Below are 25,217 nucleotides of genomic sequence, written 5' to 3' on the forward strand. Positions count from 1 at the left end.
GAACTGTTGTTACCAGGGGAAACTACTAGGCAGTTATATGTATTGCTTCGAAATATTCACTTAGAAAAATTTAAAAGTCCATTATAAGAATTTTGATATTTCAAAAAAAGTCTACTGAAGAAATATGAAACTGCTATGGATTGAATAATGTCTCCCACAAAAGTGTCTTTAACCCTAATCCCAGGTCCTGAGGGTACAAACTCATTTGTAAATAGGATCTTTGAAGATGTTATAAGTTAAGATGAGGTCAAAATGAGCCAGAATGGACCTTAATGCTTTTGTATACATTAGAAGGAGAAAGACAGGGAGCGAGATGGCTTTGTGATGAGGCAAGGATGAAATGCTGGCAAGTCAGTACCACAATTCTCCAGACTTCAGAGAAAGCAAGCTCCTGCTGACCCCATGTTGCTATGAATTGGGAGAGACAGCATACAGTATAAAATCTAATGTATTCAACTAAAAATTTTATGTTTTTTTCTTTCTGGTGATCTTTTCTTACATCTTTGACAGTCATCTGCTCTACCTTTTACTGGCTTAAACAAAAATTATTGATCTTTTTTACCATGAAGAGAAATTTAAGGCCTATTCAACTGTCTATTGTATTTAATTTTGCTTGGTTAACAATCCACTGGGATGTATCCTTTTCAAATTACTAAATAATATACAACTCTAAGATAATATTTTCTGCTTAAAAACTTTGTATTTTGAATATAATAATTGGCTTGCATGCAAAGTATAACATGTATTAGCTTAAATTCCTTGGGAGCGACATCTGTGGTAGCAGTATTCCTCTCTTCCTCCTCTGATGACCTGGGGTGTGAAAGCCAGAGACAACATGGCCAAAAGGGAATTTCTTGGCAGGATAAAACTCCCAGGGGATAAATATAGGGGAAAAAAGAAGGAAAAGAAGGATGGAGGATGGGAAGGTAAAGACGGCATAAAGGAAGGGAAACTAGGAAATTGGCTTTGAGCCTCTCCTACTCGGTGTCTCAGGAATAAATGTCTTCTTGAGTCCTTAGTAGGAGTACAAGTCCATGCAGACTCTGTTTGCCCCATCAATTCACTAGTATCCCTTTGTCATAAAAGGGAGAGCTTGTCCCTATATTCTTTGCTATCTTTCCAATAAAAATTATTGGTTATAAATGTTGAAGCCCATAAGAATATATTTGAAAGTATATCTGATTTTTTCAACTTAGCTAAAACCATTGAAAATTGCCATTTTATATCAACATCAAAATTCAAAATTTCATATTTAAAATACAAAGTGTTTGTTCTTGTTTAAAAAAGCATGACAGTAACTATTTGATAAAATCAAATTTAAAGCATTAATAAACACACACATGCACACATATATATGAAGAGGACTCTGTTGAAAATAGGAAAAGCATAGCACAATTGTTGAAAACTGTTTGTAGAAAAATATTTTGTAAAATGTGGACATCTTAGATCGTTTAAATGAGTATCTCAAAGGAATCAGAGCCATTTGATATGGTTTAAGACGCCATTATTGTTTCTGAGTTCATTGATGTACCCACGCGGCCCTGGACTGGTCAGTGGTAATGGGACTGGGAAGGAGATGTTGAATTAAGGAGACATAACCAGGAGGCTTTGGTGGCTGGTGGAGGGATGAGAACAGTTCACTGATGGCAGTAAAAGTGACTTTAACTCAAGTGAAGAAAAATGAACGGCAGCTCCAGTGGCCTAAACTACATGAGAGTGAGAAACTGTGATTACATTTTTTATCAGTCTTTCACTTCCAAGTCCTATGCTTGCACTAGGAACAAGTTCTATGTTATATGAATCTATATAAACTGAAAGATAGAAGATATTTCATAAAAATTGCAATTATAGTGTGTATATTCTGTTATTTACATATGCTCTAGAATATGGAGCACTTAATAGGTCAATAAAACTAGTTTCTAGAGTTGGAGCTTCCTTGACAATGAAACGGAATTTTAAGAATCATTTTCCATAAAACCCTTCAAAAGTCATCCTCTATATCTATATCTGTCAAATGGGATGATATGCGGTGCTCTTGCTTCTGCTAGAATTCAGCGTAAATACATGTAAAGTAACAATGAAACTTCTGGGAACAGGCTGCTAAATACAGCAAATATCACAATTTGATTATTGTGATAATTCTTCTGCTTGTTATGATTTATTGTACTGTAAGAGTTATAAGAGTTCAGTTTTAAGAAATTGCCTCTTAGAGCCTGGATTACACAAACACACACACACATGCACACACACACGTTCTGATCCTAATACTCATTTATTGCTATTTCAAGAATTTATATAGCAATCCTCATATTTTATATCATCTAAATAAGTTTATCTTCTAATGTTTTGTCTATTATTTAATCTCAAATACCTTACTTGCTTATTCTTAATTCTATAATGTTAGAATTATATTGAAGAATTTCATCTGCAACCATTAATTTTTTCCTATTTTATATTCTTGCATTCTGAATAGATGAGTTGTAAGTCTGACTACTCTAAGAACAATATATATGCATAAGCATATTTCATATTCCTAACCCCTCATTTGTGAAACAAGACTTAAAGAGATGGTAGATGAATTAGGTAGTTAAGTATAAAAAGTTCCTTGTAAAGTTTTATAAAAATGTTTGACAATTTATCATCATTAAGTACTGTCTTTTCCAAGCATTTTAATTGACTCAAATTAAAATAACAGTTAAAATGTAGAAGTATCCATTTTTTTCCACTGTCACTGAAGAGAAAAAACTGCTCTGTAAGAAATGACAGAAAAGTTTTACAGTGTTTATATGATTTAATGGAAGCTTGCAGTCATTTTAGTGAAACCTGGTAGTTTCATTTAAAATTCATTCCAAAAGATGTCAGGTGTCACTGAATTAAGGTTTTAGTGCATTGTTTTCATCTACTATTTGGAGGAAAATAATAGTTTGGTTATAATCTTCTGCTTAATTTCCACTGAACTAATTATCATCATCTTCAACATTTATTTGTGTATTTAACAAACATTTATTTAGCTCCTACTATGTGTCAGGCAATGTTCCAGGCACCAAAAACATGGTCTGCAAAAGACAAATTCCAAGGTAGACAACAAGTTCAGAAATAGATGACTAATAATACACCAGAAAAGGATTAGTACTCTGATAGGGAATAATCTAAGGTAAAAGGAGGACAGCTGTGAGTGATAGGATACGATGAGGGAGAAATGGGCTAAAGTCAGGTTCTGTAAAGACCTGGGGCACGAAAAGGAATCTGGATTTTAGGCTGATCCCATTGAGAAGCCCCCGGAGGGATATGATGATTGGAATACAAACATTTGTTTTTATTTAGAATCCAGAGCCAATTTATAGCTCTAAGAGTCAATTTGCAAAAAAGTGAACCCTGATAGTATAGCAATCCACAGATCATGCTATTCCAGATCAGAAATGGTATTTTCTGTGTTACATTATATAAAAATTCCTCTGGCTTTTCTTGATCAGTAGGAAGAGAGTTAAGAGAGAAAGACCAATCAGGGATTGAATTAGGGTGGAACTGGTGAAGTAATAAAAATAATAAATAATAGTAAATAATACAAAGTGGGTGTGGAATATGTTTTTAACAGAGTCAGCTGGGCTAGTTGATATGTTGTTACATGTGGCCAGCTTTCATGTGGATTGTATGTGAAGTGTGGAGGAAGAAAGATCATCAGTTCAGGACACCCTGAAGGCTTCTGGTCCGAGTGACTGGTGCTTGGTGGCACCATTGGATGAGAAGGGGATGACTGTGGGAAGAGGAAATTTGGGGTTATCAGTATCATAATGGGACGTCATGTGTGCACAGCCCCCTTGTAGAGCTGGTTTTCAAGGCCAGGACTAAGGTGAGCTGAGTACAGCATGCACCTTGGGAACAAAATTTAAAGGAGCACCAAAAGCTTCAGTAATGAAGACAAGTGATATTTTTAGCATAATATTTCTAAAAAGTAATCAAAATTAATGCAAAAATTCCTTGATGAACACAGTGTAAAAACTCAAAGACAGGATCAGTAGCAGTGCTGTACAGAGCCATATTAGAACTTGAGGCCAAAGGAAAAATATGCAGTCTCAATATGTTTTAAAAATACAATACATATTTAATATTTTAAGATTAAAAATCCCATTTAGCATTTTAATTTCATCAATCACCCCATCCTAGTCCTGGCCATGATGAATGTACACTTCAAAATACAGAGGGCATCAACCTGTTGTAGTCTGTGTGGATGGTGCCCAAGGAATTGGGTTGTGCAAAACCTGTTCGCCCCCCCACCCCACTTTGTGTAGACCAGAACCCACCTGGAACCAAAGCAACATTCATATATTATATCCATTGGGTGAATCTTCTCACATGACATATATTTTACCAAATATATATATGCGGTTATGGTAATAATTCTCTAACTCTGTATCAGTTTTAATTACTTTATCTAAATTTATCAGTATGCCAAATACTTCACACATCTTTACTCTGCATGACATCACTAAAATGGATGCTTTCCTCTTCATAGATGAGGAAGCTGATATTCGGTGGACGTGTCTTTTTTCCAAGGTTCCTCATCCAGTTACTGGTAGAAGTGAGATACCCAGTTAAATGTTGCTGAATCCACAATCTGTGATCGAAACCACAATAGAACTTTGATGTGTTTTTCAATGTTTTCACTATAAGGCCATTGAGAAATACAACCCAAATAGGAATCCGTGTTTTGTATATCAATTCGGCATCTGTAGATTTAAATTAAGAAATGCTTAAATAAACAAAGGATTTTATAATTTTAAATATGAGTAAATTATCCATCACCAAATGATGTTTCAAAGCTAGTTAATAATATAGCCAAGAAAATATAATCTTTCAAAAGTGTATATATAACCCATTTGCAAACACTGGGGCTCAATAATCATGAGCATTAAAGAAAAATACTAGCATGTTTGATGTGTAATCAATATTTCAAATTTTTATAACATAAATGTACACAAACAAGTGGTGTTCACATGTATAATATCAAGTGAAACATAGAAGGAATCAGCATAAAGTGCCTCAAAATCTTTTAACAAGTCTACCATGGGTAAAACCAGGAGTTCTACAGAGGAACATGAAAGAACATGTAAAATTGGAAATACTAATTATCTTAGATGAGAAGCTTTGATATTGTAAGTTCAAACTTCCTTATATTAATATAGAAATCAACCCAATCACAATTTGATATTTGGGAAATGTGGTAAAGAGAGTATATTATTTAACCTAGAATAAAAGTTTGCAAGAGTAGGAAGAAAAGTTATAGAGAAAAGGTGATGAGGGGCATATGCCAGCAGACATTAAACTGCATTAGATTTCTAAAATTTTGTAATATCAGAAAAAACAAATTCTTATATATATATTTTTTGTGTGAATGTAAGTTTTCATTTATCTAGGATAAGTGACTCAGAGCGAAATTGCTGGGCCTTATGGCAATTGCACGTGTTACAGAGTAAAGATACCATTTTATATTCCCACCAGCAAAGCGTGATTGATCCGTTTCTCCACGTCCTCACTAGCGTTCTAGGAGCGGAGACAAATACTACTGCAAGGGTAGGATGGGGGTGGAGGGAGAGAAATGGGTGTGATTACAAAAGGACAAAGTGCGGGATCCTGATGAATCTGTTCTACATCTCGACCATGGTGGTGGAAATATGAAACTGTGCATGTGATAAAATTCTATTGAACTAAATACACATGCACATACTAATGGATACAAGTAAAACTGAGGCACCGTGAATAGGTTTTTTGGATTGTATCCATTTCAGCAACCTGTTTTTGATATTGCATTATAGTTTTGCAAGCTGTTACTATTGGGAGAAAACTGGGTAGAGTTCTATTTATTACAACTCCATGTGAATATGCAATTACTTCAAAAATTTCAGTTGACTATGCAACACGAAGCTACATTGATTAAAGAAGTATGGCATTATTACAAAGGTAAATATAGCACATTGGGGCAGAATAGTCAGTCTGAATTTAGTATATGGTGGAGATAACAGTTCAAATAATTGAGGAAAGGATGGAGTAACAGGAAAAGAAGCTAACTACTTGGATAGAGTCAGTTTTCATTACAAATTAAATGATCTCATCATTATATAGAATGAATTCCTTATGAATTTATCATTTGTACCATAATATATATTACATATTTAATTAATTCTGTTCATATATTTTATTTCTGCATTAAAGATTTACGCAGTAAAATATGCTAAGAAAATTCAGATAATGACTTTTATAATTGTAGGGTGTGGAATGACTTCATTAACATGACACCGATTCAAGAAATCAGAAAGCAGGTAACATTTTATGTTTTTATATATAAAAGTTAACCATTTATGGGTGGGCCACGATGGCTCAGCAGGCAGAGTTCTAGCCTGCCATGCCAGAGACCCAGGTTTGATTCCTGGTGCCTGCCCATGCAAAAAAAAAAAAGAAAAAAGAAAAGCAGATCTTTATTTGACAAATAGAGTCTACAAAGCACTATATTATTTATGTAGAGATGGAGAATATTGTAATAAATCCTATTTTGGGCAGCTTAAAATGGAACCAAGAAAATAAAATATAACTGTTGGATGTCATTTGAGGATCTGGTTATGTTACAACCTCTTCCCAACTTTCAAAGACTTACAGTGTTTAGAAGGAGGAGTATAGGAAAGAGAGTACACACAAATATCCTTAGTAATTTCTTTATAGCAGTGTGGGCTCATCCCAGCCAGGTTTGCATCAGGAGAGTCAGAAGCACAGAGGGCAAGTGGGAACTTAGATAGATAAGGGACAAGATAAGGAAGTAAGAATGGAATCCCACAGAGACAGAAATTGAACCCTCTGCTTAGAGTCATTTTTGCATCTGGGAACACATTATATCAAAGGAGATCGTCTGTCTTGGGAGAAAATAGAAATGACTCATCAAACAGAAAGTTCTCCATCACTGTGGCATTACACAGCTCTCTTACCCACCTAAAGAGCTGAGGTGGGGGAGCAAACTAGCATCAAAGATAATGCCTCACTATCCATTGGAAAAGCTAACTCATTGATTCAGTGCTGCAAAAAATACATTCAACACGGTGATTTTTAACAAGTTCTAGACACATACTGTTCTAGTTTGCTAGCTGCCGGAATGTAACACACCAGAGACGGCTTGGCTTTTAATAAAAGGGGATTTATTTTGTTAGTTCTTCAGAGGAAAGACAGCTAACTTTCCACTGAGGTTCTTTGTTATGTGGGAAGGCACAGGATGGTCTCTGCTGGTCTTCTCTCCAGGGCCCTGGGTTCCAACAACTTTCCCCAGGGTGACTTCTTTCTGCATCTCCAAAGGCCTGGGCTGAGCTGTGAGTGCTGAGATGAGGAATGCCGAGCTGCTAGGCTGTGCTACGTTGCATTCTCTCCTTTAAGCACCAGCCAATTAAGTCAAACGTCACTCATTGCAGCAGACATGCCTCCTAGCCCACTGCAGATGTAATTAGCAACAGATGAGGTTCATGTACCATTGGCTTATGTCCGCAGCAACAAAACTAGGTATGCTCACATGGCCAAGTTGACAACTGAATCTAACTAACACACATAGATTATCATAGGTTACCTGAAAACTCAATTATTTTGTCTAGATTTTGATGCTGATAACTTTTTATTCATTTTGCTTAAAATATGATGCGTCTTTTAATCTATAAATTCAAATCTTCTTTGTGTCCTTCTATTATAACTTTGAGAAACTTTTTCTGTTCTACAGTTCTAGTGTCTTATTCAGCTCAAAATCATTTTAATTTTATAATGATAATATTATCCACCATTCTGCTAGCATCGTTTTTCTGAATGCTGTAATCTCTATGTTCTCTGCCTCGATATTTGGTGACCTCTTTCATTTGTCTTGTAGGTTACTGATTTTATCTTCTATTCTGATTAATCTTTTGAAAGTCTGTGATGAAATTGTTTGTTTACTTGAATTCTTTACTTCCTCTTCCAGTTGCTTTTTATTTCACCCTACTTTGTTTTCATCTCCTTTGTGGTCCATGTTTTCTTTAACTGCTTGTAAAGGACAAAGAAGTTATCAAAGTTTTTCTTCTCTTTCCTGGGGCATGAAATAAAAATATTCTCCTTCTTCATCTATCCTTTCCATGCTCTATGTAATTTCTACTTTTTTTCGTGGCAAAAAAGTTGCACTTTTACATTTAAATCTATTTTTTTGTATTTATCTATCTTTGAATAGATTCAATCCAGGTATGTTAACTGCCAAAAGTTAATACCAGTAAAATCTTCTTGGGGGAACCAGTGGACGTCTAGCTGCAGTGCTAAATTACCTACAGATGAACAAAGATAGGAAGTACAGTAGACTTTTATCAGAAACTATGCAAGCCAAAATTTAGTGTAGTAATGTCTCTAAAATTCTGAAAGAAAAAATAAGCTGTCAACCGAGAATTCTGTAACCAGACAAGTAAAAGCAGAGAAGTATTACCAGAAGACTTACTCAACAAGAAATTTTAAACCAAATTATTTAGGCAAAAGTAATATGATACTAGACAGAAATTTCAGTATGCACAAAGAAATGATAATCTCTAGAAATTGCTAAATTGAAGGTAATTATAATAGACTGTAAAATTATTTTTAATTCTCCAAAATAAAATTCTGTGCCAAAAAGAAAAATATTAGCAGCATATATTGGGTTATAGCATAAGTAAAAATAAAATCTATGACAATAATAGTAAAAGATAGGAGGAGAGAATGGGCAGTCTATTGTTGTAAGAGTCTTACTTTCCATCTGCAGAGCTGTGATATTAGAAACTGTTTTCTGTGCTAAATGATACAGCTTCATTCAGAATTTTAAAAGGTACAGAAAGAACTGAGCATTTAATATTATAAATGCTAGTGATTACACTTCACTTGGAGGAGTTCTCTTTTACCACTAAACTATTAATCATTCATTCAAAATAAAACAATGATAGTTACAGTCAATTGCAGTAAAGAATACTAAATTCCAGAAATTATAGCAACTCACCTGTAGAATCAATTTAAATTTTGATTGCTAATGAGGATTTAAAATTTTCATCTATGACTTTCCATGCTTTTTTGGTGATTTTGCGAAGTTCTGTAGGGACCTAAGGCAGCAAATTCTTATCAGAAAAGTAATTAAAAACGTGTTCCAAAATATAATGAAAGTAGTACTGAAAAAAAGCCAGTCATAATTTGTACTAAAAAATAAAACCTAAGACCACAAAAGTGAAAATAAAGGAGAACTGAAAAATTCAGAAAGATATAAAAGAGTACTTTTAGCGATGTCTACACATCATAAAAAACAGATTCGTCAATTTAGCCAATTTGAGACAAAGTAAGTTTGGGGCCAAGTTAACAGAACATACTTGATTAATTAAATCACTATGGGTCTACACACTTAGTTATCTTTTATTGACTATAAGTATCATTGTTTTATTTTGAATGAAAGATTAATAGTCCTTTATTGGATGAATGAATCTTAAATGAATGAATGAATCCACCCTTTTATATTGATATCAAAAGTTCAGAGAGGATGCCGTTATCTTGTTGAGCCGTTTTGGAGCCATATTGACCAAAGGTAAAATCAGTAATAACGATCTTATTTATTTTTTAAATTCTATTTAAAATTTTACTATTTTGTTCATAATGGATTGTTTGAATTAATTTTGATTTTCATTATAAATTATGTATTTTGATTACTGAGTTTCTTGGCACTCCCTCACATTTTGTGCCCAGGAGAAATTGTTCATTTACCTCACCCCTCCTGGGATGACTCCCAGAATATTCCAACTGCTAGAATCTTTGTTAGTGTGGTACTCTAACTGCAAAATAAAAGCAAAAAAAAAAAAAGTCAATATTTGAAAAATGAGAATCCAAATCATATCTACTTTATATTTAGCTAATTGTCTGAACCTTCTCATACTGAAACTAGAATAGTTAGAAAGTATTTGAGGTATGAGCTTTTGTTTGATTATGAAAGAGCAGAATGTTTCTTCCCCTTGAATAGCATAAGGAAATAAGACCTATTAGCAGCCCCGGGTTAGGCATTTCCCTGTTCCCAGGGAACAGAGGTCATTGACTGAAAATGATGCAGAGCAGAATTTTTATTTCTCCTCCCCCTGTTACTAATGCCCTTGGGAGAAAGAAGCTGGAGGACTGCCAGCCCAGAACATTTGTCATTGTCTAAGAGGCTTTGTGGAGAGGTTCCATCTAGCAGTGCTGGCGACACAGGCTTCAACCAAATGAGGTTACCACAGTGGGAGAAAAGATCCTGCATACACAGCAGAGATTCTTTCACAGCCTTTCAACGAGTCTGTTCTATTAAATGCATCATTGTCTGTTTTCTAATAGAGTTGTGAAAAAACATATGTCTCCCTTCATAAAGTGTCTGATTCTTCTTTGTACTAGCCACAGTATTCTAATTGAGAGGTAGGTTTTCAGTAAATATTAATTGATCATTAATTAATGAACGGAATTTTTCACTAACCTACCCTAAACTCACAAAATGCATTTAGAAAAGCATTTCCAAGGAAAACTATGATAAAATTTATTCTAATTGGTGTCAAGTTAGCACATAATCGTCTTAGTTCATTATGATGAGAAATTAACCTCTTTATTCCCATAGAAGTTCACAGCCCAAAGAAAGAGATAGTGAAGTGAATGTTGGCGAAAACAAAGCAAAAAAGAGGAAAGAATTAATCAACTTGAGAAATTCCAGGGCTGAGCTACTGAAAATGTGAAAAACAGTATTACTTAATAATACCTATTTGGTGGGAGTGCCTGAGGAACTGGGAGCAAGCTTCTGAATAGGAGGTCTTTAATTTAGATAAAGTGTTAAGAGGAAAGGTATCATTATTTCAGTCATGAATTTTTAAAATATTCAAAACCTCAAATTACAATGAAAACATATATTATTGAAATAAAATTTGCCAAAGATAGAACTGCTGACTCTCAAATATTGTCAAACTCATTTCAATCATTGGTAAAATTTTCTTTGACTTTAACATTGTTTATTTTCATTTATTTCTGAATTATCTTCTTCCATTTAGCTTGGGCTTATTTTTATAATAGATATTCAAAGTTGTTTGAATTGTAAATTTAATTCAAGTTCCTCCCACTGGATCAAACATGTTCCTCTTTATCCTAAAGTATTTTTTTTCTTGACATATTTATATTCTAATCCCTTTGGGTTACTCTTATTTTACTCAAATAAACTTTTCCAACATTCGAAAATGAACCAGGGAGCTACGATGGTGGCTTAGCAGCAGATTTCTTCCCTGCCATGCTGGAGACCTGGGTTCAATTTTCTGTGCCTGCCCATGTAAAAAAATAGGGAACCAATTGTAATATTTTCACAAAGTTGGGCAGCTTTTCAGGTAATTTAAAAATACTTGCTCCTAATTTGGATCTTATCTAAATATTTGAACACTTTTTATTTAATTTCTCAGGGCAGAAGTGATGCTTTTACTTTTCACATTGAAATGCACTAATGTTGAAAAATGAAAGCATGTGAATGTCATGTGTTAGACATGAGATAACCCACCCTCTCTGATTTGGGAGCCCTACTTGTTTATGGTCTAGGACTAATATTCTAGAATGTGATACAGTGTTTTGAGAAATTCCTATACCTTACTTATTTCTATTAGTTTCCTAGGGCTGCATAACAAAGTACTACATACTGGGTGACTTGAGACAACAGAAATTTATTCCCTCACAATTCTTGAGGGTAGAAATCTGAAATCAAGGAGTCAGCAGGGCCATGTTTCCTCAAAAACTTGAAGGGGAGATATCTTCCTTGCCTTTTCTAGATTCTAGTGTTTTTGTTGGAAATCTTGGCTTTCCTTGGCTTATAGATGCTTCACTCTAGTTTCTGATTTCATATGGCCTTCTTCTTTCTGTGCCAGCCTGATCTTGTGTCCAAATTTCCCTCACTTTATAAGAATATCAGTCATATTGGATTAGGGTTAATCCTAATCCAGTGTGGTTTTACCTTAACTTTGAATCATATCTTCAAAGACCCTATTTCAAAATAAGGTCATGTAAAACCTGGGGTAATGTATTTGACGTATTTTTTGGAGGGAGACACAATTCAACCCATAACACCATTTGAGCAACCTTTCTTCTTTGCCTTGGGTATTTATGTGAGTGTGAGTATATAATATTGATTGAGACTGTTTGTATCTGGTATTATACAATGTTACATGTGAAAATAGTTAGAAATCATATTATTTGTCTCTACTACCCAAAAATTTACAGAAGAAACATTACAAATCATCATTGGCATTTTGTCTAAATGAATTTGTTTGTTAAAAGGAATCATAACTAATTAAACACATAAGTACATGGAACCTTGAATAGGGCATGAGATTTTGTAGTTTTGTCCAGACTGATGCCCCGATATGTCCCAGAGTGATTTGAACAGTGAATAAAAAAGTATTTGCAAAGTCCCCTTGGGGGAATGCCAAGAAAAAAGGGGGAAAATTCAACTTCCCCATTTGGAAAAGGCCTGATATTCTCGTAAGCATTGAAGACAACCAATTCAATAGGCCAAGCCCTCAATCTTGGGGTTTGTTCATTTGAAACTTATTCCCACAAAGGATATTCAAATTAGGCCTAAGAGTCACCCCAAGAGAACCTCTTTTGTTGCTAAGATGTGGCCTATCTCTCAGCCAACAAGGCAAGCAAACTCACTGCCTTCCCCCTTTCTGTGTGGGACATGATTCTCAGGGGTGTAAACTTCCCTGGCAACGTGGGACAGAAATCCTAGAATGAGCTGGGACTCAGCATCAAGGGACTAAGGAAACCTTCTCAAGAGGGGGAAAAGAAGAGAGAAATGAGACAAAATTAAGTGTCAGTAGCTGAGAGATTTCAGAGTCAAGAATTTATCTTGGAGGTTATTCTTACACATTATATAGATAACTCCTTTTTAGTTTAAGGTGTATTAGAGTGGCTAGAGGGAAGTGACTGAAAGTGTAGAGCTGTGTTCCAGTAGCCATGTTTCTTGAAGATAATTGTATAAGGATACAGCTTTCACAATGTGACTGTGTGATTGTGAAAACCTTGTGTCTGATGCTCCTTTTATCTACTGTATAGACAGATGAGTAAAAAATATGGATTAAAAATAAATAATAGGGGGAACAAATGTTAAAATAAATTGGGTAGAGGGTAATACTAGTGGTCAATGAGAGGGAGGGGTAAGGGGTGTGGTATGTATGATTTTCTTCTTTTTTTCTTTTTATTTATTTTTCCGAACTGATGCAAATATTCTAATAAATAATCATGGTGATGAATATACAACTGTGTGATGATATTGTGAACCACTGATTGCACACCAAGTATGGAATGTTTATACGTTAAGTATGTTCATGTTTGTATGTTGTTTGATTTTATTAATTAAAAAAATCTTTAAAAAAAGAAATCATAACTGAGAAAAATATTCTTTGCATCAGCATATGGCCAATGCTTAAATGCTGTATAATGAATAAATAAGTTATATCTTAACATAGCTGGCCTTAGGTGCACTGCTGATGGTGCCCATGCAATATTTTGACCATGCATTCTGCTTTCCTCATCTGTTCATGAATTGGCAGTACCTTTTGGCCAATATAAAGGTATTATGCGAGATATTAAGTAGAACTCTTTATTGGCAGGCACTGCATAAGCAAAGTGCCAAAAAATAGAAACTGTTTACAATAAACCAAAGACTTTCTATTTCCCAAAGTCTTTATAGATTAGTTTTTTGACCTTTCTGGTCCTCACACTCATTTGAAAAATGTGAACACTGGCCTGGGTCACTGGTGTTAAACTGTGTCTTGTAAAGTCTTAGGAATGGATAGACGTACTTTAAGGACTGCCTCAAAGCCTGTTTCAAGGACTCTGGACTTTCCTCCCATCAATCAAATTGGTATCATATCCTTGTTCTTATCTACTGTGGATTTTGGGGCTCCATATAAGATTTTGCTTGGGACAAGATTTTGACAACAAAAGACATTTGAAAATTATTGTTTTGTTTTCTAAACTGAAAAAAACAAATGCCATGGGATGGCTTAATGACAGGAATTTCTTGGCTCATGGTTCAGAGGCTGGAAGGATTGCTTCCTCCAGGTGTCTGTGTAAACTGGCTGACTTGCAACCTTCGGGATTCCTTGGCTTTTCTCTCACATGCTAAGGCATGTGGCAATGTCTTCTCCTTTCAACTCTGGACTCCATAGACTTCCAGCTTCTGGCTTTCTCTATCTATATCTGAATTTCATTCTACTTATAAAGGACTCCAGTAATCTAGGTTAAAGCCCAGCCTGACTTAAGATGGATCACACCTTAGCTGAAGTAACATCATGAAGAGATCCTAATTACAATAGGTCGGTAACCATTAAAATTCGAACCCAGGCCTTAGAACATGTCCAAACTAGGCTGCACAATTCAGTCCGCAAAAATTACCAAATGTCCTTTTCAATTTTTAAAACCAATATCTCTGTGGATTAAATAGAACATGTAAGACATAATAAATCATATTTTTTCATTGTATTTTTCAAGTTCTATAGGTTTCCACTTTTATCATCTCATTTAACCCTGTGTTAGGAGATCGGATGTGATGCCCACTTTTGAGTCGAGGAACTAAAGGCTCAGCAATGGGCAAACAGGGACTAGAATACAGACTCCTCTCCCACTGTCTGCCTGTCCCACCATCCCTATTCCTCATGTTGCACATTCTCTAGTTAAAACTGGACTTGTTCATCTAACCAAATAAAGTGAACTAATGTTCTTATGGTACATCTAAATTCAGTCTACATAAACTGTTTATGTAGTTTTATAGGAAGAATGTAAATAAATGAGTTCACCTCAAGGGAAGTTTTCACCCTGAATAAGAACAATTCATAGATTCTCATTCCCAAATAAAGCACTCATTCTTTCTATGTAACATGTATGAGTGTGCCCAAAGAGCACTGAATGCTTGTAAGCAACCTGCAAACTAAACTTTAATGGACCTACACCCATTTTTCTCCTATAAGTTGTGCTTAGCCAGTTGGGTTTATTCCCAAATTGATCATGTCAGTTTTTCTTGCTATTATAATCATGCAACTAATTATGGATTATTAAAAGCCTATGCTATATTGGCTTTTTTTTTTTCGCATGAGCAGGCTCCAAGAATCGAACCTGGGTTTCCAGCACAGCAGGTGGGAATTCTGCCACTGAACCACCGTTGCCCACCCTATACTATATGGCTTTGAAAGAAGATTTTTGTTGTTGTTGGAAGAGTGCTTAATGCTTTGGGAGAATTGATGAATGCAAGTCACTTAAAAATGCTACCAGGAAAATCATAATGAAGAAAAAAATTATAAATATAGAAGAAGTATTGCCCACAAAAGTAGTCATTAATTTGTTGGACTAATCTAAAAAGAATGCTAAATGAGCCTGCTATACTGCCCAATATTTACCTTATAGATATATAGATATGGTTTTAGCCAGGTTCAACACCAGATCAAGGATTTAAAAGATTTGAAGTTAGCATTTAAGGGATGAATCAACTATTTAGATACTAGAGGCTTTGAAAATAACCAATCTAGAATTAAAGAAGAATGTTTTCATTAACCAAATTGCATACTGAAATGGTCAAAAGATTGGTTTTATCATTATTTATGTCATCCTAAACCCTGCCATCTTAAACTCAAAACTTGCAGATAGTACTCCCCAAATTTCCTCACACAGCCCTTCCATACCACTCATTTCTTGTCTTCATTTTTTTTCTGTTTTGTAATCTCCACTTAGACTCAATTCAGATGTCTCCTCTGTAAATCATTACTGACCCTTCAGGAAGAGTTGAGGTCTCTCATTTGTGCTCATTGAATATATTATACACATTCCTTTAAATGCTTCTAATGTACATGCTCTATTGTTCTAATAAACATTAGTCAATTCCTCTTTAAATTTAAAGAGAAGGTCAGTCTAATGACAGCTTTTTATGTTTTAATCTCAGAAATATTAACATTTTCTCTGAAATAAGGAAAAGTCAAAGTTAATAAAAGATTTTCAAGTTGCAAAAATGACCAGTGCCAATTTTCTTCTTTACAAGATAATTACTTTATACCCAGTCCTATCTTTCATTTAGTATATCTAGCTTTTCTACTTGCCCAACTTAGTTTGGGGAGTTTCAAACTAGTTATCGATGTGCAACCACCCAGTGACTATACTCCACTGAATATAATGTGTTGAGGGGTAAAAGAAAAAGAAAATAACTCTCATTTCATTATTGCTTACTTAACTCCAGGTATGAAGCGAGGTATTGTTTATAACTTCATTTAATTATTATGATCCTACGAGATAGAGATGACAATGTTTTCATTAAAAAAAAATTAACTGAGTCTTAAAGATATTAATTGACCTCCTCCAACACTCCCTAAACAGTTAGTTTTAGAATGTCTAACCTTGGAGCCCACAATAAAATGCCACCAGCCAGCTAGGCTGTCCCCTACTCTCCTTCATATAAAGCCAAGAGCTGATGCAGTCAAAAATTTGCCCCACGTTATGGAAAAAGCTCTATGTATGGGATGGACAGAATGGGAATAGGCAGTGAAAGGGTAGCAAAGACTTTTTGCTGGGGTCCATATCAACAGAGGCCCAGGATGTGGTTGGGGAAGCTCAGAGAGGAGCCAAGTCCTAGACTGTGCTGGAGTCTTCATCCAGCTAGAGGTCTAACTGTCTTTCTGCCTGGCTGAGGAAGACTGGCCATGCTGGACTCAGATGGTCTGGACATACTGAACATTCAGGCTGCACTAATGGCCCCAGTACATGGATGATTCCAATCGCAGGTATCACCCTTGCCTGCTCTCCAGTCTAAATACATGAAGAATGGTGGACCAAACCAAAGCCTATGGGCCATACCAGACTCATCTTCTCAGGAAGACTAAGTTTCCCAGACACAACATCAACTCTAGGCTCAAGGACTACCATAATAGCACCTAAAAATTTTACGCCACCCCTCACCCACTTTGCCATGGTGGAAAGAAGTAAGGTCCCATCTAATATCACACAGGGTTCAGTGAACCATCTCCCTCCCATCCATCCATCTCATACGTATGAATACTAATGTACATTTTCTCAAGGTTCTGCTCAGATTTTACATGTGACCACTCATATATTCCAGAGAATAAATGAACAAATATGTGATGGGGTGTTAGATATACCTCTTATTTTTAAATATATTATTTAATATATGTGTGAAAGGAAGGCAGTGATTATATATGTAGATTATATCTGCTTCTGGACATTTATTTACTTAAACTTTTAAAAATTTTTAGCATTTCTATAAGAGGTAACACTGACCTCTTTAAACACAATACAATGCACGAAAAGGTTTTATAAGGGCTATGTACATTTTGAATTTGTGAGAGGGATACAATTCCAATGAAACATACATATACCTTTTAATCCTATGTTTAGTCATGAACTATATCTTCTCTCAAGTGTCTTATCATTGGACTTGTTATTCAGGCATCTGAGAAAAAAGAAATTGTTAATGCATTCACAATCAAATATATGAATAGCTCATTAATAGGCTTTATAATTGTATTAGAACTACTGAAATTTGCTATAAAATAGCATAACAAAAAATAGCATAAGTTTTGGGAAACTAGCAGAAGTTTTCATTGAGGGAGTGACTCTAATTCATCTTTGGTTTAATATTTTTGAAAAAACTAAAATCTACAAAAGCAATTATAATACTCTTTTTGTTTAATTTTCCCAAACAAATTATTGTAAACTTTAGGAAGTTTGACCACATTATTTTAAATGGTTTGGATTCTTCTTCCATAGAAGGAAAGAATAGTTTTCAAAAATTCTTAATTAAGTATGATGTCTTGAAGCATAAAATGCCTGGCTTGTCATGATGAGCTTATACAAACTAGAATATAAATCTAGTTCCTGGCAGAATGATTAATGCATTTACATCAACCCTTACAGAATGTTGAGGCAAAAAGGTTATAAGTGTCTTGAGTTTGTCATCCATGCAATAATTACTCTTTTGCTTTCACATTTCAGTCTTGAACCTTAGAGGAGCCTGGTCCAGGTGTCTCAGAGGACTCTCACAGCTAGTGTGGAAAATCAGACTCTCTGAAGCCACTGCTGCAGACTATAGCGGGACCAGCCTGATTATTCTGGGAACAGTGAAAAGGATTTGCATAATGTACTGAAGATTCCTTAATGGCCATTTGGAGCAAGTCCACTTGAGATGCATGAATCAGAAGGTGGAAATAATTAGCCATAGCCATTCTATATCCCCATTTGATTTTTGGGCTGGTGACATACCTTTGACTTACAGTGATAAGATGCATGCCTACAGTTTTCTTTTTGAAAATCTAAAAGCCCTTTCAGTGTCTTTAACAGAATCCTTAACATGCAAAACCTACCCTGTACATTTTGAAAGGGGACTCTCTTCTGGCATAACAAATTAGAAATTAGTGCTGATAATTAAAAAAAATAAACAAATAAAAATTAAAAGCAAAAACCAATTATTTCTAGCTAGAAAATTCAATCCATATCATCGTAAACTTTTTGTGAAACAGAAAAATTATCTTTTTTTTCCCTGAAAATGGAGGTCTCTGCCTTTGTCCAATAAATGTACGTTTGTCCACAATTTATCTTTTCTCTTTAGGTGATGGGGAGTTTTTAGAATTACAAGTGGTTATTGTTGGCCACAGTTTCATTTCAGTCAGTCATCAAGTGCATTCAGCATTTCCAATGGATTTTTTTCTCTTAATAATTTCCGTCCAAGTACAAAAGGTTTAGTGGAGTATTATCTGCAAAACCTCTTGTATAATTAAATTCATTAAGCACACAGTTGTTGTATGTTAAATTAAAGCTTGCTAACAGAGATTTTTTTCCAGGAGGATTAAGTTTATGAGAAAAATATGTGAATTGCACAGGAAGAAAATAGGCACACACTGAAATAGGTCACCAGCAGGAGGAAACACAGAGAAAATAAAATTACATTATTGTATTCGCACAAGTCCTTTTCTCTATTTTGTCCTTCAAAAGGCCTGAATAGAACTGGCAGGAACCACAGGCAACCATTTATCTCATCCACCTCTTTTCACACATCTGCAAACTGGGGCCTGGCAGGCTCAACTGACATACCCTATAACACACAAATAGTAACCCATGGAAATAGGAGTAGAACTCAAGCCTCCTGATGGCCACTAGCTTATTATTTAGCCTCCTCTGACCCTGGAAAGAATTTGATCTACAGGTCATCCACTTCAAGTTCCATTTTAAGTCATAGAAGAAGAAGAAATTTCTCAGAGAAAATGCATGGAGTTAGAAGAAAAATATCTCAAGACAGAATCCTGGACCACTCCAACATTTTAGGTGCAGGAACAGGTAGAGAGACAAATAAAGGAGATGACTAAGAAATGGCCAGGGGAGTCAGAAAAGTAGAAAATCACAGAAACCAAGAAGAAAGGAATTTTGAGGGGACAATGGATACCATTAACAAATGATTCAGAGGTCAAGTTAGATATGCTTCTCTTCCTGAGACCCATTCATCACTTTCGTGATACATGATGAAACTCATTCATCATTTTTTTTGTGATTTTTTGGCTTGTTTCTGTTTTTTAACCCTTATAGAAATTATTTAGACTTTTTTGCTGGCTTTCACTGTGAACTCTAACTTTTAGACATGCTCATGTCTCTATCTTGGGTGCCCTCCACTTTTCTATCTGATCTCTAATTGACCTACTTCAATCCCATGACCCTAATTAACCTCCACCTGTTGTTGACACTCAAATCTACATCTCCAACTCTGCTTCTTCTGACTTGTGTATACAAGTTCTTCCTCGACCTTTATATAGATTTTTCAAACTCAACATGATCATAATGGAATTCCTTATTTATAACCTAAGCAACACCATGATCCAATCAGTTGCTTAAACAAAATATCAAGCATTGTCTATGACTTCTATTGGCCCCTCCCACACTACCTGCAATCCAGCACTGTGTACTCTAATTACAAATCACATTCTAAATGTGACTACTTCCTCTTAACTCTATTATAATGACCTTAATTCTAGTACCATTTTCTCCCACCTAGATTCTAGCAATAACCTTCTGTTTTCTCTTTCCATTCTTGATCCTCTATAATATATTCCTTACTGAGAAGAAGAATGTAATTTAAAACAAATCAGACCTTGTTTTCTCCCTATTTAAAATCTACTTCATGTGCAAAAGTGTTCAGTTTCAAGAAGATCACATTTATCTATTTCTTTCATTCTTTGCCCTTTGGGTATAAGGTCTAGGAAACTTCCTTCTATTCCAAGGTCTTTAATATATTTCCCTAGATTTTCTTCTAAAAGTTTTATGGTTTTAGCTCTAATGTTTAGATCTTTGATACATTATGGGCTAATTTGTCTATGAGATGTGAGATAAGGTCCTCTTTCATTCTTTTGGATATGGTTAGCCAGTTCTTTAAGCACCATTTGAAGAGGCTGCTCTGTCCCTCTTGAGTCAATTTGACCACCTTATCAAAGTTCAATTGTCTGTAAATGAGAGGGTCCATTTCTGAACACTAAATTTTATTCCATTGATCATTATATCTATATTTATGCTATTACCAGGCTGTTTTGACCAATGTAGCTCTGTAATATGTTTTAAAGTCAAGCAGTGTGAGATATCTCCCACTTCATTCCTCCTTCTCTAGAGATTTTTAGCTGCCCTTCCAAATAAATTTGTTTATTGTTTTTTTTCTGTTTCTGCAAAGTCCATTGTTGGGATTTTAATTGGTATTGCATTGACTCTATAAACGACTTTGGGTAGAATTGACATCTTAACTGTATTTAGTCTTTGAATCCTGGGAAGCTTACCACATTATAACAACAGGGATCAATGAACATGCATTTACTCTAATCTATTAAATTTACACATTAATAAATATAATCTTGAAGCACTGGGGTAAATTTTGAAATCCAGTTCCAGAGATGGTGCCTAAAAAAAGACAAGAAATGGAAATATTAAACAGGAGTCAATAGTTTTTAAAGTACTATTTTATTTTGAGTTCTTTGTAAATGAGAAATAATCTATAGTAAATAAAGTCAAATTTATGTTATTAATAGCAACATTAAATATAATGCTTACAATTTAAAAGCAATCTAAATATCCATTCATGTAGGAATAGCTACAAAGTTATGGAATATCAACAGGATGAAATATCATTAATATATAGGTATTCTTTTTTAAAGATGTGAACCAAAATAGAGCGAAGTTGTTAAGAACTGACTGTTTGGATTACAAAAACCAGTGCCATCTTTTACAAACTGGGTAAACTGAGGAAGTTACTTAAATTCTCTGGGCCCTCTTTTCCTCATTTAAAAAATTAGATAATAATAGTAATTTTCTAAAAAGTTCATTGTGATTACTAACTTAAATGACACATACCAGATAATTAGTTCAATATCGGATTTAAGAGCTGACTTAATGTTAACTATAATTAGCGAATCATTTTTACTGTATCAACATCAGCTCCCTGCTAGATATCAGAGATGAAAAGATGAATAACAAAATAATCCCTTACTTTGAAAGGCTCATGTCCAAATGGAAACAAATATCTAAATTCTGAATTACATGTACTTTAGGATCATTTCTATATATACCATCCAGTTTCCTCATTACATCTGAAAATGGGTTTATGAAATAATGTTTAAAGTAAATGGCAACATATAAAATATAAGAGATACATACTGACTATAACTATGCAAACTACATATCAGACACACATTTGTAAACAGAAAGCAATAATAATATTTGCTAATTTTTTAATATGTAAAATTGTGTAAAGTCATTAAAGGATAAGAATATAATAATTAAAGTATGTAAAATTTAGTTTAATTATCCTTTGTTATAATAGACCAAAACTATGGGCCAATGAGTGGAAAATACCTAATCAGTACACAACCCATTTTTGAGCAGAAACATAAGCTGTTCTTGCTAGTAGGGCATTGGATATAATTTTATCCAAAACATTCTATGAATAGATGAGGAATCTGAAGTTTGGAGATGTTTAAAGACTTGTTCAAAATATTACAACAAATGAGAAGAGAAGCTAATCATGTCTGTATCTTAGGGTTCCTTCCCTAAACCATAACTTCACTTCTGAACAGTTTATAGGCAGCCTATTTTTAGTAAACTTCAATGTATTTTAATGAACACAAGACCATTTTACCCTCTTCTCTATCTCATGGAATATGTAGATCTTCTTGTAGGGGCTTCATTACACATTTTCAAAATTAACCTTCCTAACGATTTCATGAGAACATAGCCTTGAGCTTCCAGGAAGATGGCAGAATGAGGATAGGCAAAATTCACTCCTCTACCATAAAACAACTAAAGAATAGGCAGAAACTCTCCAAAGCAGTGGGTCCAGTGCTCCAGTTATCAGAGAATGACCACTGCAATATATAAGGAAGAACCTAATGAAAAAGTGGAGAAACCATGACTTAGAAATTGGGGCAAGTGTGCACAGGCTGGAAAAGGCAGCCAACAAAGACATACTCCTACTTTGGCTTTTAGCTGGGAGAGTTGATGTTCAGACCTGTAGCCTACAGTCTTTTACAGCAGAGACTGGGAGTCAGCAGAATCATTATATCCACATATAGATACTATCCTGCATTGCCCAGTGCTACCTCACCACCCAAGCCTGGCAGCTGTGGGCACTCAGAATTGTGGGAAGATGGGAAGCCCTCCCCTTGGAAAGAGAGGGGTCTACAGAGCAGTGCTGATCTGATGGATGGTGAGGAAGAGTCTCTGGATCCCACAGCCTGTATCCTCTGTGGATTGGGGACCAGAATGCTCACAACTTGGCTGCCTATGTGAGTGGAGAGGCAGGATGTGGAAGGAAGCTGAATTGCAACTTCAGGCATCCTTTCCCCAACCATAAGGCCTGGGTCTTGCCAGTCAGTGAAATGCAGCATACACCTGGTCAGGGTGCTAGCTGGTGAAGTTAACTTCTCAGTCCTGCAGCCTGAAATCATTCCCCACAGCAATCTCAGGACCACCAGACCCATTGTACCAGCAAATTGTCTTTACTGTGGTGAATAGTGCCCATGCCCCACAACTAGAGCTAGTGGCTTCAGTGTGTCCAGATCTGGGAGAGACAAGGAGTGTCTCTGATCAAGAACACAGGGAAGCTGGTGCTGCTTGTGTGCTCTTTCGGTGTGGACCTGGTACCTCTTTTGTGAAGTGGTAGCTGAGGAGACTCCGGCTTTCGCTATGCAGATGAAAAGCCCAAGGAAGGAATCAAGACTGAGAACAATGATCATATTAATTTGAAGGTGGCGGGGCAGGATGGTTCTGTGGTGCAGTTTAAGATTAAGAGGCATACACCACTTAGTAAACTAATGAAAGCCTATTGTGAACGACAGGGTTTGTCAATGAGGCAGATCAGATTCCGATTTGATGGGCAGCCAATCAATGAAACAGACACACCTGCACAGTTGGAAATGGAGGATGAAGATACCATTGATGTGTTCCAGCAGCAGACAGGAGGTGTCTATTAAAAAGGGAGCCTGCTACTTTACTCCAGAACTCTGTTCCTACAGACCAAGAATACATTCTCAATTAGAAAAACCGCAATTTGGTTCCACCACATCCCGACTAGTACAGTATAGTTTTCTCTATTCTTTCATTTTACCCTTCCCTGTTCCTTTATTGTACATAAAGTAACTGGTGTATGTGCACAAGCATATTGCTTTTTTTTTTTTTAACTAAATGGCCAATGGTATGTTTTAATCGACATCAAATGGAGATGGGATGGGGAAAAATACTGGTTCTGTGAAAATGCCCCCTTTCTCCATTAGTGACATGCTCATTCAACTCTTATCTTTATATTTCAGTAAGTTATTTTGCTCTCACTGTTTAACAAAAACCAACAACATAAAAAAATCCTTGCATATCTTGTTCGATTGGAGAATTTTAATGTTTTTCATTTATCATTGTAAAACCAAGGACAATTTTATAACTTTTTTGTACGTAGCTGTTACATGTAGGGCAATCTGTCTTTAAGTAGGGATAAATTACTCCAAAAGAAATGAATCCTAGATAGTTTTCCCTTCAAGTCAAGTGTCTTTGTTGTTTAAATAAAATTCTTGTTTAAAAAAAAAAAAAGAAGACATGGAAAACTGATTAGCCTTGAGCTAAGAGATGACTGGACTGGGTAACCTTCTGCAACCAACAGTCTGTTACTGGACTCTAACCTGATCTAGATCCAGACCAATGGGCCACTGCAGTAGAGGAAAGGCAGAATTGTGGGCAATAGGTGGCCCAAGAGTGCCAGCTGCAGGGAAAGTGCAATCTGACAAGCATCATTTCTTTCCACCTTCTAACAGCATTCTGAAAGGGGCTGACCCCTTGTGTGAGACCCTGGTCCTGGTTTGGCTGGGAATTACTAAAAATGCAAGTTCCAATGGAGACCTTCATCACAAATTCAAGCAACAACAAAACCTTAAGCAAGTAAAACCAACCTTCAATATAAGCTTATCAAGATAATCAGATGTCAAATAAGCACCAAAAAAAAAAAAAAAAAATCACAAGACACATGAAGAAAGAAGAAAATATGGCCAAGTCAAATGATCAAAGTAGAAAATCAGAGGACAGTCAGAATTTGGAACAATTCAGTGAAGTTGTTCAAACAAATTTCCTAAATAAATTCAATGAGATGGTCAAAAAGATAAAGGATATCAAGAAGAGCATAAAGAAGAATTTGAAAGAATAAATAGAAAAATAACAGATACTGTAGATCAAATTAAAAATATACTAAGACACATGAACAGATTTGAAGAGACAAAAGAAAGAATAGGCAAATTAGAGGACAGATCAAACAAATTTGAATGCAGGAAAAAAAAATGGAGAAAAAAGAGTGGAAAAATTTTAATTAGATCTCAGAGAAATGATTGACAGCAAAAAGCACACAAATATCAGAATCATCAGTGTTGTCAAAGGAGGAAAAAAAGGGTAAATGAACAGGAAGATAATTTGAGGAGATAATTTCAGAAACATTCCTAACCCTTATAAAAGACATAACTATGTAAATCAAAAGAAACCCAACAATCTCCAAATAGAATAAATCCAAATAAACCAACTCCAAGACGCATACTAATCAATCAGACTGTCAAATGCTGAAGAGAAGGAGAGAATCCTGAAAGCAGTAAGAGAAAAAAAAAATCACCATGTAC

The 25,217-nt window shown here is 35.2% G+C and overlaps 1 pseudogene; it reads left to right on the plus strand.

Moving 5' to 3' along the window:
- The first annotated feature begins 22,569 nt into the window (after nucleotides 1–22,569).
- LOC143683389 (small ubiquitin-related modifier 2 pseudogene) lies at nucleotides 22,570–23,667 on the plus strand (annotated as a pseudogene).
- Nucleotides 23,668–25,217: the final 1,550 nt, after the last annotated feature.

Source organism: Tamandua tetradactyla, chromosome 5 (assembly GCF_023851605.1).
Source record: "Tamandua tetradactyla isolate mTamTet1 chromosome 5, mTamTet1.pri, whole genome shotgun sequence".
Classification (NCBI taxonomy): Eukaryota; Metazoa; Chordata; class Mammalia; order Pilosa; family Myrmecophagidae; genus Tamandua; species Tamandua tetradactyla.